Raw genomic sequence first — 9,916 nt, 5'->3', positions numbered from 1 at the left:
ATCTACTTTTTTCAGTTATCACATTGATCTTAAATATACTGTATGTGAAGAACAAGTGTGTTAAAATAGCAGAGGGAGGCTTTCCTCTCCTTGTGTGTAGCATTTTGAGTTCATAGAAGCTTTGCATTCATTCCCACGCTCCCTCCCAACAGGTCCTTAGAAACCAAGGTTACCTTCCAAATGGCACCTTATTCCCTACCCTTTTCCCTTTATAGTTCACCACTTTTGACCAGGGCACCTAATATAACGCACTACATTTGACTAGGGCCCATACTACTCTGGTCAAAAGTAGTGCACTATATTTGGGACGCAAGCCAGGACTGAATAACCTGGAGCTGCCTTACCTGCCATTTAAGTCTTTACTGCGGTTATGGTCACAGACAATGTTGTATAAATATTTTAGAAGCTTAAGTAGGATCAATGCATCCTCGCACTGTCCTCTGAAATGTGACGGACAGTATCAATTGTCCCCCTGAAATGTCAAGTGCATCCAGACCTATTCTACCACTCAACCAGTCACCATAGTTTCCGTGGTGTATAGGCTTATAATGGTGTTTGCACAGCTAGCCTTGTTTTTCATGAGGGCTGGCCCTAGTGGGATGGTGAATAGACAAACAAAAACACATTTCCTCCAGCACAACCTGAAATTGCATTTATTATGTACATGATGCAAGGTGACCAATGAACTAGCTCACCTCACCAGGTGTGGAGTGTAATATATTTGTGCTTTCCCCTCCACATGTTATGTCCCAATTATATCTCCTTCCTCCCTTGTTCACTTCCCTGTACCTTTAAAGAACATTTGTGGAATAAGAAACATGGCGGAAACTACCACTAGCCAATGCCTCCACCAATCCAATGCTTTTAGAATTATGGGAAGTAGAAAACAGGTGCACAATTCAGGAGACATTGGGACGCACCGGTGAGGTGATACCCCGTGTAGCTCAGTTGGTAGAGCATGGCGCTTGCAACGCCAGGGTTGTGGGTTCGATTCACACGGGGGGCCAGTATGAAAAATGTATTTACTCACTAACTGTAAGTCGCTCTGGATAAGAACGTCTGCTAAATGACAAAAATGTGATATGAGTATGCATGGTGCACCATTTTGTCCCATTGTCTGTGTGTACAGAAACATGAAGCAGATGTAGCCCTGGCCTTTCAGGTGATTCTCTAATGATATGTAGCTATCAGCTTTCAATCTGTAGCTATTAGCTTTCAATCTGGTATTGGATGACTTCTTTAGGGGGGAAAACTTCACCCGTTTAATGTTACAAGGTCACTCAAAAATGTATGATGCCCAAGTTGTGGTGTTGTGTGGAAACTTGGTCTGCAATGCTGTCTGTCTTCCTTTTTCTTAGCACCCCAGCATAATTGCTTGGAAATAAGTATGGCTATTGAACCACATACAGTAGATGCATAGACAGTTTAAAAAGAGAATGGATACATACACAGAGTATACAAAACCTTATGAACACCTGCTATTTCCATGACATAGACTGACCAGGTGAAAGCTATGATCCCTTATTGATGTCACTTTTTAAATCTATTTAAATCAGTATAGATGAAGAGGATGAGATTTTTAAGCCTTGAGACATGGATTGTGCCATTCAGAGGGTGAACGGGCAAGACAAAATATTTAAGTGCCTTTGAACAGGGTATGTTGCTAGGTGCCAGGCACACCGGTTTGTGTCAAGAACTGCAAGGCTGCTGGGTTTTTCACGCTCAACAGGTTCCCGTGTGTATCAAGAATGGTTCATTCCCAAAGGACATCCAGCCAACTTGACACAACTGTCGGAAGCATCGGAGTTAACATGGGCCAGCATCTCTGTAGAACGCTTTCGACACCTTGTAGAGTCCATGCACCGACGAATTGAGGCTGGTCTGAGGGCAAAAGGGGGGGTGCAACCCAATATTAGGAAGGTGCTCCTAATGTTTGGTATACTCGGTGAAGAATGTTAAATGTGTACAACTGACACTCACGTAGTGTCAAGCGCTCACAATGGTTAATGGATGCTACTACTACACGGGCAATTCCCTGGGGTGTATTCATTCCGCCTATTCTGTTGCAAAATGTTTCTTAAACGGAAGCGAACGAAACGGGGCGGGACCTACTTCAATTTGTCCAATAGAAACTCTTTGCTTCTTAAACGGTAAATGGTTTCCGTAATGAATACACCCCAGGACGTCGGAGGGTGCTGCTGCAGGAAGGGGAGCTCTGGGAGAGCTCGGAGGTTGGATCTGCACCCGGCAGTCTATCGCGGAAACGTACAATTTTTATAAACAATAAATAAGTGTCGGACTGCACAGGTTGAGACGCGTACGAGGTAGGTAACGTCCGCGACTGTCTTTTTCCTCCACAAACTGAATCCAATGTAATTGTTGAAAGCTTTGGAAATAGTGGTAGTTGTACACAGGGTTCTTTTCGCTAGGTGGCTAACGTTAGCAGGCTACATTGATGCCAATTGAGGCTGTCAAAACACAGAAAGCGATTGCCATCAAATGGATAATTCCTTGGGGAAACCTTACGGTTTCACACAGCATCCTGGAATGTGGAATTGTGTTGCTATTGTCGCTGAAAGCAATGCTCCCTTTCAGAAAACACTACGGGTTTCGAATGATATAAACATATAGCTGGACAATTCAACATTTGACAGACGCTCCAGGACAACAATGTGGGAATCACTGAAGGTTCATTACACCACTCTTCAGTTCAGTCGTTTCCCAGATGCATAGCATGCACTATAGGCGATGCCAGACGGCTGTTTTATAACCGTTCCAACGAATGGTTCCATTCCAATAGAATCCTGTCAATCATGCATCATCAACGCGACTGCATGAGGATTAATGGAACCCTTACTTGTCCCCTGACCGAGGTGTACCGGTTTTTGTATTCATTGCCTTCTCACAGGGCAAATGCATTGCATGTGGCAACAGATTCAAGTGAAAGCAAGTAAATTAAGTATGGGCCTGGGCCTGCATCTAGCCTACAGTACACAGTGCTGGTACACAGTGCTGAAAATAGAAACCGTTTTCATATATGGACACAGCGGTGTGCGTGCTCTCGTTATGGATGGCAATAACGAATGCCTATGCTCTATTCACATGTGTAGCCTACTGTCCTGAAAATTATCTATTTCTGTTAATGATTACATAAGAGTTCAGTGTGTGCAATATAAGCAACGTTGTTCTCGGTCTGACAACTAGACCAGACAGATAACTGATGATGGAAAGAACTAGAGGTGCCAAGTTGACAATATTCCATTGATCCCACTGTCTGGGGAGGGAGGTCACCCACGAAAATGATGTCATTGTTTTTCGAGGGACTATGGTCTTTGGTCATTTCCTTACCTGGTTTTATGAGCGTGAATTGGTATGAGTAATGTCACAGTGATACTGCTGCTCTTTGCGACAGAGGTGTTGTACCTGTGTTGACATCCTGCTAGTAAAAGTTGAGGGAATTACAACTTCAAAGTCCATTCAGGAAATGCTCAATTTACCATCCAGCTCCTGCACTGCTGGTTTCAACTTTTTTTTGTTTTGTTAACATTTTGAAGACAATATTGGAAAGACCCAGTGGAGGCTCCTCCGAGGAGGAAGGGGAGGACCATTCTCAGTGAATTTCTGAAAAATAAAAAATAGTGAAACATTTAAAGTTAACCTTTTTAGATAAAACTATGCTAAATATATTCACATGTCAACAAATAATTATAACACACTGTTTTGCAATGAAGGTCTACATGTCCAGCAGCAATCAAATCTGATATTTGGGATATGCTAATGCTCTCCACTGGTGCCAGTAAGATGGGCTACAGAGCGCTCAATTGGGAGTTGAGAATTACGATAACTAGAGACAGATTAGTATTTTCTTTGTCTTCTCTTTTCAGCAACAGCCATTTGCTTTCTAAACTATGTTTTTCCTACGATTGTCTTTTAAAATATTGAGCTAGGCCTATTTAACTGCAACTCAACAATCAGCTATTTGGTAGGCTATTTGCGGCGCGCGCTGCCCAAATTGCGCGCTTAAAACAATCCACACCTAATTTTTAAAAGACTAATGATCCTCTGTGGCCAAATCATGCTCTCTGGTGTAGTATTTTGAATGATTGTATTTATTTCTGTATAGGCACGAGTAATTATATAGCAAATTTTGGCACATTTAATTCAATTTACTTTAGGTGAAGCCACTAGCCTATTGGATGCGCCGCCTATGCTGACATCAATGTTAAAGTAACCGGTGCGTAAAACATCTGGTCGTGAGGCTTACAGGGCCGAGTTCAAATGCCACATCAAATTCCAAGCAATCGGCGCAGTGCCTAAACAGTTTGCTTTGCTGGTCAGCCATCTGGCACAGTCTCTGCTTTCTTAAAATGAAAGAAAGGCGCGCAGGCTTCTCTCCAGGCGATGCTCCGCGTGATGCTAAAGCCAGCCCCTCCAAAACGTTTAACAGCGGTTGCATTTTAATCGTGATTGGAATGATTTTAGTCTACTTTTTTGTAGCCTACGTTTACATTTTGGTATTGAGCTACGGTATGGCGCCATACCCTGTATGAAGGCCTTTGGATTTACTGGCGCTGCACGTACACTATAAAACACAAGGTTTTTGAGGCTGTAAAATGCTATCTCACTGGTTTCTTATTTGACTACTGTCCGCTGTGTGTTGATTATGGTGAAACTGGGAGACATTTTCCTTAAACAACATCCCACACATGGGACAAGCCAGGGTTATTGTAACCCTTTCATCAGGCATTGGTTGCATCCTTTATAGTGCACTACTTTTGACCGGAGACCTGGTCAAAAGTAGTGCACTATATAGGGAATAGGTTGCTGTTTGGGACGTAATCATTTACTCCACCCATAGCAGCAGCAGATTGTAGGCTAACCACCACAGTGTGCGGTGGGTGCCAGTGATGACGGAATGGGGACTGCACAAATATATCATGTTTCTGGATGGTATAATACTATATGTAGGGTTCCAGACCCTATCACCTTTGAAATTAGTGTAATGTGAGCTGAATTAGTCATGCCCCAGTGATCAGACTAAAGTCTCAGTTTAGTGTGATGAGGAGTGTCACCTTACACCGTCTGCGGTGTAGGCTACCCATCCTCTTCTCCAGGTGCTGTGTCTGACTCTAGTGTCTGTCGTCCATTCACACACATACATAACTCCGCCAAACTGGCTTTGTCGTGCAGGATAAGGGCCGTAGATAGAAGGGCAATAATGGAGGTTGGAGGTTTGAGTTGTAGAAGGCATGCATTGTTTTGTGTTTTTCACTCATTGTGCTATTAGCACATAGAACACTTTTTTTTCTGATTTGAAGATGTGTAGGGGTGTAAACGTTCACGTTTAAACGAAATTGCGACGATAACGTTAAGAAAAAATCCATAACCGAAAACGTTTTGTTTCTCTTCCACAAAATAAAAATCACAGTGGTTATCACAAAACTACCACTAACAGGCGAATACCTAACGCAACAATGCTGTAACGTTAGTAGGAGACATGCATCTTTCAAATTATTTACCATGGATATTGCACTCCGCACGTAATCGTCGTTAAATTGGAAAAATGGCAGAGGCAAGCGACAGCAGCGAACAGTTTGCTCTGCCCTGAGTCAATACTGCTGCGCTGTGCTTTTAGCCGGCCCAATGTTACAACGTAGCGATTGGTGCTTTGGAAACATGCTGAAGTACAGACTGACTGCTGGGAACATGTCTACAACTTCATCAGCAAGCTGTCAAACTATCGTAAATAAGTGACAAGTTGCACGCTGTTTATCAGTGCAGTGCCCAACATCATTGGCTAGCTAGCTAAAATTCCATCCCTTTGTTTGTCAGTGAAGCTACCTAGCAGCAGACAGGCCACAAGCTAAATCAGCTGATGAAATCACTGGTGACGGATATGCTTTACAACTTTCTCATCGCGAGTCTGTGTCTGCCCCAGTGCCTGTGTTTCATAGCGAGTGAGTCATGCACAAAACAGGTTGCGGGAAACAATGCTGTCGAATGGATTTAGAAATATTGATAAGTGGCAGTTGGGACGTCGAGTGTGCGACGTCTCAAAATGGCAATTTAAACGTTAAGAAAAATCGTTTAAACTTCAACCCAAGGCTTCCCTCAGGAATGGAGTTAGGCTCTCACTCTGTACCAGATAAAGTATGTACTATTGCTGTAAGGACAATAACCTACATGGTTTAGTCTACAGTGCACACTACAGTTACAGTAGGCCATTTCCATGTAAAATGATCCATGAGCACCAACATTTTGAAGTTCATAGGAGCACATACATTTGGTGTCAAATGAAAGCAAAGGGTCTATATTTTTGAGAAATTAAGGCATATATACATTTTTCAAACATTTTCCATCCTATACATTTTGAATAAGCAAAGACTTTTTGATTTCTGGTCAAACTGATGGAAAAGGGGTCTTAGAAAACAGCTACCAGAAAGTCTTAAAGGGTATTATAAATGCATCAAAACCCAATAATGTTGACATTAAGACCTTTGCCAACTAATATCAACATTTTCTGTTTAATTTTAGAATTAGACTAATAGCCAATGTGTAGAATAATACCCAAACATGCAAAGGAGAATATTGCATTTTTCAACCTTTGTGTACCTATTTAGGATAGATCACAATGAATACATCACATATCCATAGTTATGCATTTCTGTATAGTACACATCAGGGACCCATGATGTAATTCAGTTATCATGTGTTAATCTACTTCACTTACTGTAGTTAAATAACCCAAATAGATTTTTTCAAACTCAAGGTGTCATATCATAGCTGACACCCCATTCTTTCTGCTGACATGTTTCAATCTTAATTCAGAGTAGACGTTTAAGAGTTTTTGGAAAACTTGGTGACAAAAAACTGCACTGTTCTTTAAGTAACCTAAAATGTGTTTTTGTCCAATTTTATGTGGAAATTGTTGAAAGTAGTCCTTGTGCATAGAGTTGTATGGTTTGTTTAACTTTGCAATCAATGTTTTTTTTTAAGGTAAAAAGCTGAGTCTTCGCATCATTCTGTTACCTTGGAATTGCCCATTACCAGTATGAGTTTTATATAATTATTATACATATTATTATTATATGTTTTAGTGTTGTTGCTGATAGGATTTGTGTATCTAGGCAATATTTGGTGATGGAGTATCAGCTTGATAGTTTTTATACAAGTGCCCAAGGCTGAATAGGCCTAGTACACACAGCCACGACACACAGGCTAGACAGAGGCCTATTCAATCCATTTAACTTATTTGCTTCTCTTTTCACTCTCTGCAGCCAGCTAGTGCTCTAAGCTATGAGTTTAGACTAAAAAGTTGCTGTTGACTCAAGCATGAGGAGGTTCCATTTGTAATATACCAATTTGTAAGTCGCTCTGGATAAGAGCGTCTGATAAATGATGTAAATGTAAAATGTAAATGTAATATATGAATGTATTATTTCTCCCTTCCATTACCAACCCTGAATGCTCATTAGGTATTTATTCTGAACAAAAATATAGACTCAACAATTTCAAATATTTTACTCAGTTACAGTTTATATAAGGTAATCAGTCAATTGAAATAAATTAATTTAGCCCTCATCTATTTTTTATTTATTTTATTTATTTCACCTTTATTTAACCAGGTAAGCCAGTTGAGAACAAGTTCTCATTTACAACTGCGACCTGGCCAAGATAAAGCAAAGCAGTGCGATTAAAAACAACACAGAGTTACATATGGGGTAAAAAAAAACATAAGGTCATAAAATACAACAGAAAATATATGAATTTCACATGACTAGGAATAGATTTAAAAAAGTAGGGGTGTGGAGCAGAAAACCAGTCAGTATCTGGTGTGACCAGCATTTGCCTCATCCAGCGCGACACATCTCCTTCGCATAAAAATGATCAGGCTGTTGATTGTGGCTTGTGGAATGTTGTCCCACTCCTCAGAGGTATCGTGGCAAGGAAACAAAACATGAAGCAGACTGAATTTCTTGAGGAAAAGAGTCCTAATGTTGGAAACAAACAGCCTTATGTTGTCAACCCGGAGTCACATGTTTCTTTTCCAAGCTATAGCACACAATATTTTACATACAGTACTTTAAAGGACCAAAGAGTTTAGTGTGCTTTGTGTTTTCCTTTATGCCATGGAAAATCAGGTATCGCAATGCTGGTATCGTGACAACCCTAACTACTCTTCCTGGGGGCCAAACAGGAATAAAACAATGCATCATAAATAAAACAATACATCATACAAGACATTGCGTTATACACATTTACATTGCTGCAATATTACAGATTAACAATATTACAATGATACAATATTACAGTATGTTTGTCTCCACAGTCTGTGTGGTTCCATGAGGTGTTTTATAAATTTTTAAAAAAAATCTGGTTTTACTGCTAGCTTGAGTTACCCGAGGTGGAAGAGTTCCATGTAGTCATGGCTTTATATAGTACTGTGCATTTCCTAGCCTCTGTTCTGGACTTGGGGACTGTGAAGAGACCCCTGTTGGCATGTCTTGTGGGGTATGTATGGTTAAAGCTTATTCAAGGGAAACTTTGACCCATATTATTCCATCAGCTCCCTAATCCCAACCCTGTGACATAATAGACTACAGTGTTTTTTCTCTTGTAATTGAGGGACATTAGGCAATTTTTCTACACAGAAACATTCTGGTTCTATAGATAGAATAGTGGAAAAAGATTTGCCTTGCCCATGGGATGAGCATGCAGCATTCACTGTTCTTTTTTTATCAGCATTTAGCTACAGCATCCATTATTCACGTGTCTCTATGGCCTTTAATCATGTATAGCTTTTTTACTAAACTTGGCTCTCCACTGTGTTGCTATCCATCCTGTACCGCTGCTGATACTCAACAAGTGCTTTTAAGAAACACAGTGGGATAAGCTGCTTGGGTCCTCCAGACTACTGTGGGTTTGTTGGTCTGGGTTTCCTGGGCCTAATGTTGTGTGTGTGTGTGTGTGTGAGAGAGGCCACCACTGTTTTCCCTGCCAGTCCCATTTGGCTCCAGTCAGTGTCTCAATGTGTTTTCCATGTTCTCTTTAGCTGGATAAGATGGATGGGCTCTGGGGGAAGTGAGAACTCCTCTCCTGGTTCTTTGGTTGGCAGTGTGTCTCTGTGTTGCTATCGGAGTGTCTTCCGACCGTGGCGCCACTGAGGCTTCCACTCTATTCATTGTTGGCGTCTGTAGAGTCTCTGGATGAGTCCAAAGTGACACCCTATTCCCTATTGCACTACTTATGACCAGAGACCTATGGGCCCTGGTCAAAAGTAGTGCACTATAAAGGGAATAGGGTGCCGTTTGGGATGTGCACATAGAATAATCAGTGGTGTTCACACAGCAAAGAGATTACTGTACGCCTGAAAAGACAAGATTGTGGGGAAGAGATTTTGGCTGTGTATGTCTCGAGGGACTGGCGGTAGAGGAAGTTATCTTAGGGGTTAGTTGACAAAAGACAGACTGTACAGACAGGGTCCCAGTGCTGGCTCGTTTTCAGTGAGCTGAATCCTTATTTGAGTGACTCACACAAATTGGCCTATGCATACAGTATGTCAATGGAAGATTGGCATGAATCGTTGTATGTGAATCAAAGATGATGGCTCACGACTCGAAGCACGATTGCAAATAAAATACAAGAGAACGTGAAGTTAATATGAACTTGAATAGGGATATGCTTCTTGCGGGAGGAGTTTAAAGGATCCTGGAAGCTGTGCTGCCATAAGGCTGGGCACATTAGAAGTGAATTGACACAGAACATGTTAAGCTCCTTTTCATTGTTTTACTGATACTTTAATTACAGGTAATAATGTGTGACCTGAAAGCCACCCTGGCCCTTTAGTCAGTTAATGACTTGTTAATAATGCCAGTGGATGTAGCCTAGACCTAGTGCAGTGCAATGATGATCAAAT

The 9,916-nt window shown here is 41.3% G+C and overlaps 1 protein-coding gene across 7 annotated transcripts in view; it reads left to right on the top strand.

Annotated features, from left to right (window-relative positions):
- The first annotated feature begins 2,193 nt into the window (after nucleotides 1-2,193).
- LOC121549043 (unconventional myosin-VI) overlaps nucleotides 2,194-9,916 on the top strand; it is a 130,409-nt gene continuing 122,686 nt past the window's right edge. For all 7 annotated transcript variants that reach the window (XM_041860843.2, XM_041860842.2, XM_045210257.1 and 4 more), the window contains exon 1: nucleotides 2,194-2,324. The gene's annotated coding sequence lies outside the window, so the exon portion shown is untranslated. The remainder of the gene's footprint in view (nucleotides 2,325-9,916) is intronic.

Source organism: Coregonus clupeaformis, chromosome 33, assembly GCF_020615455.1.
Source record: "Coregonus clupeaformis isolate EN_2021a chromosome 33, ASM2061545v1, whole genome shotgun sequence".
NCBI classification, from domain to species: Eukaryota; Metazoa; Chordata; class Actinopteri; order Salmoniformes; family Salmonidae; genus Coregonus; species Coregonus clupeaformis.
This window is presented reverse-complemented; position numbering and strand designations above follow the sequence as displayed.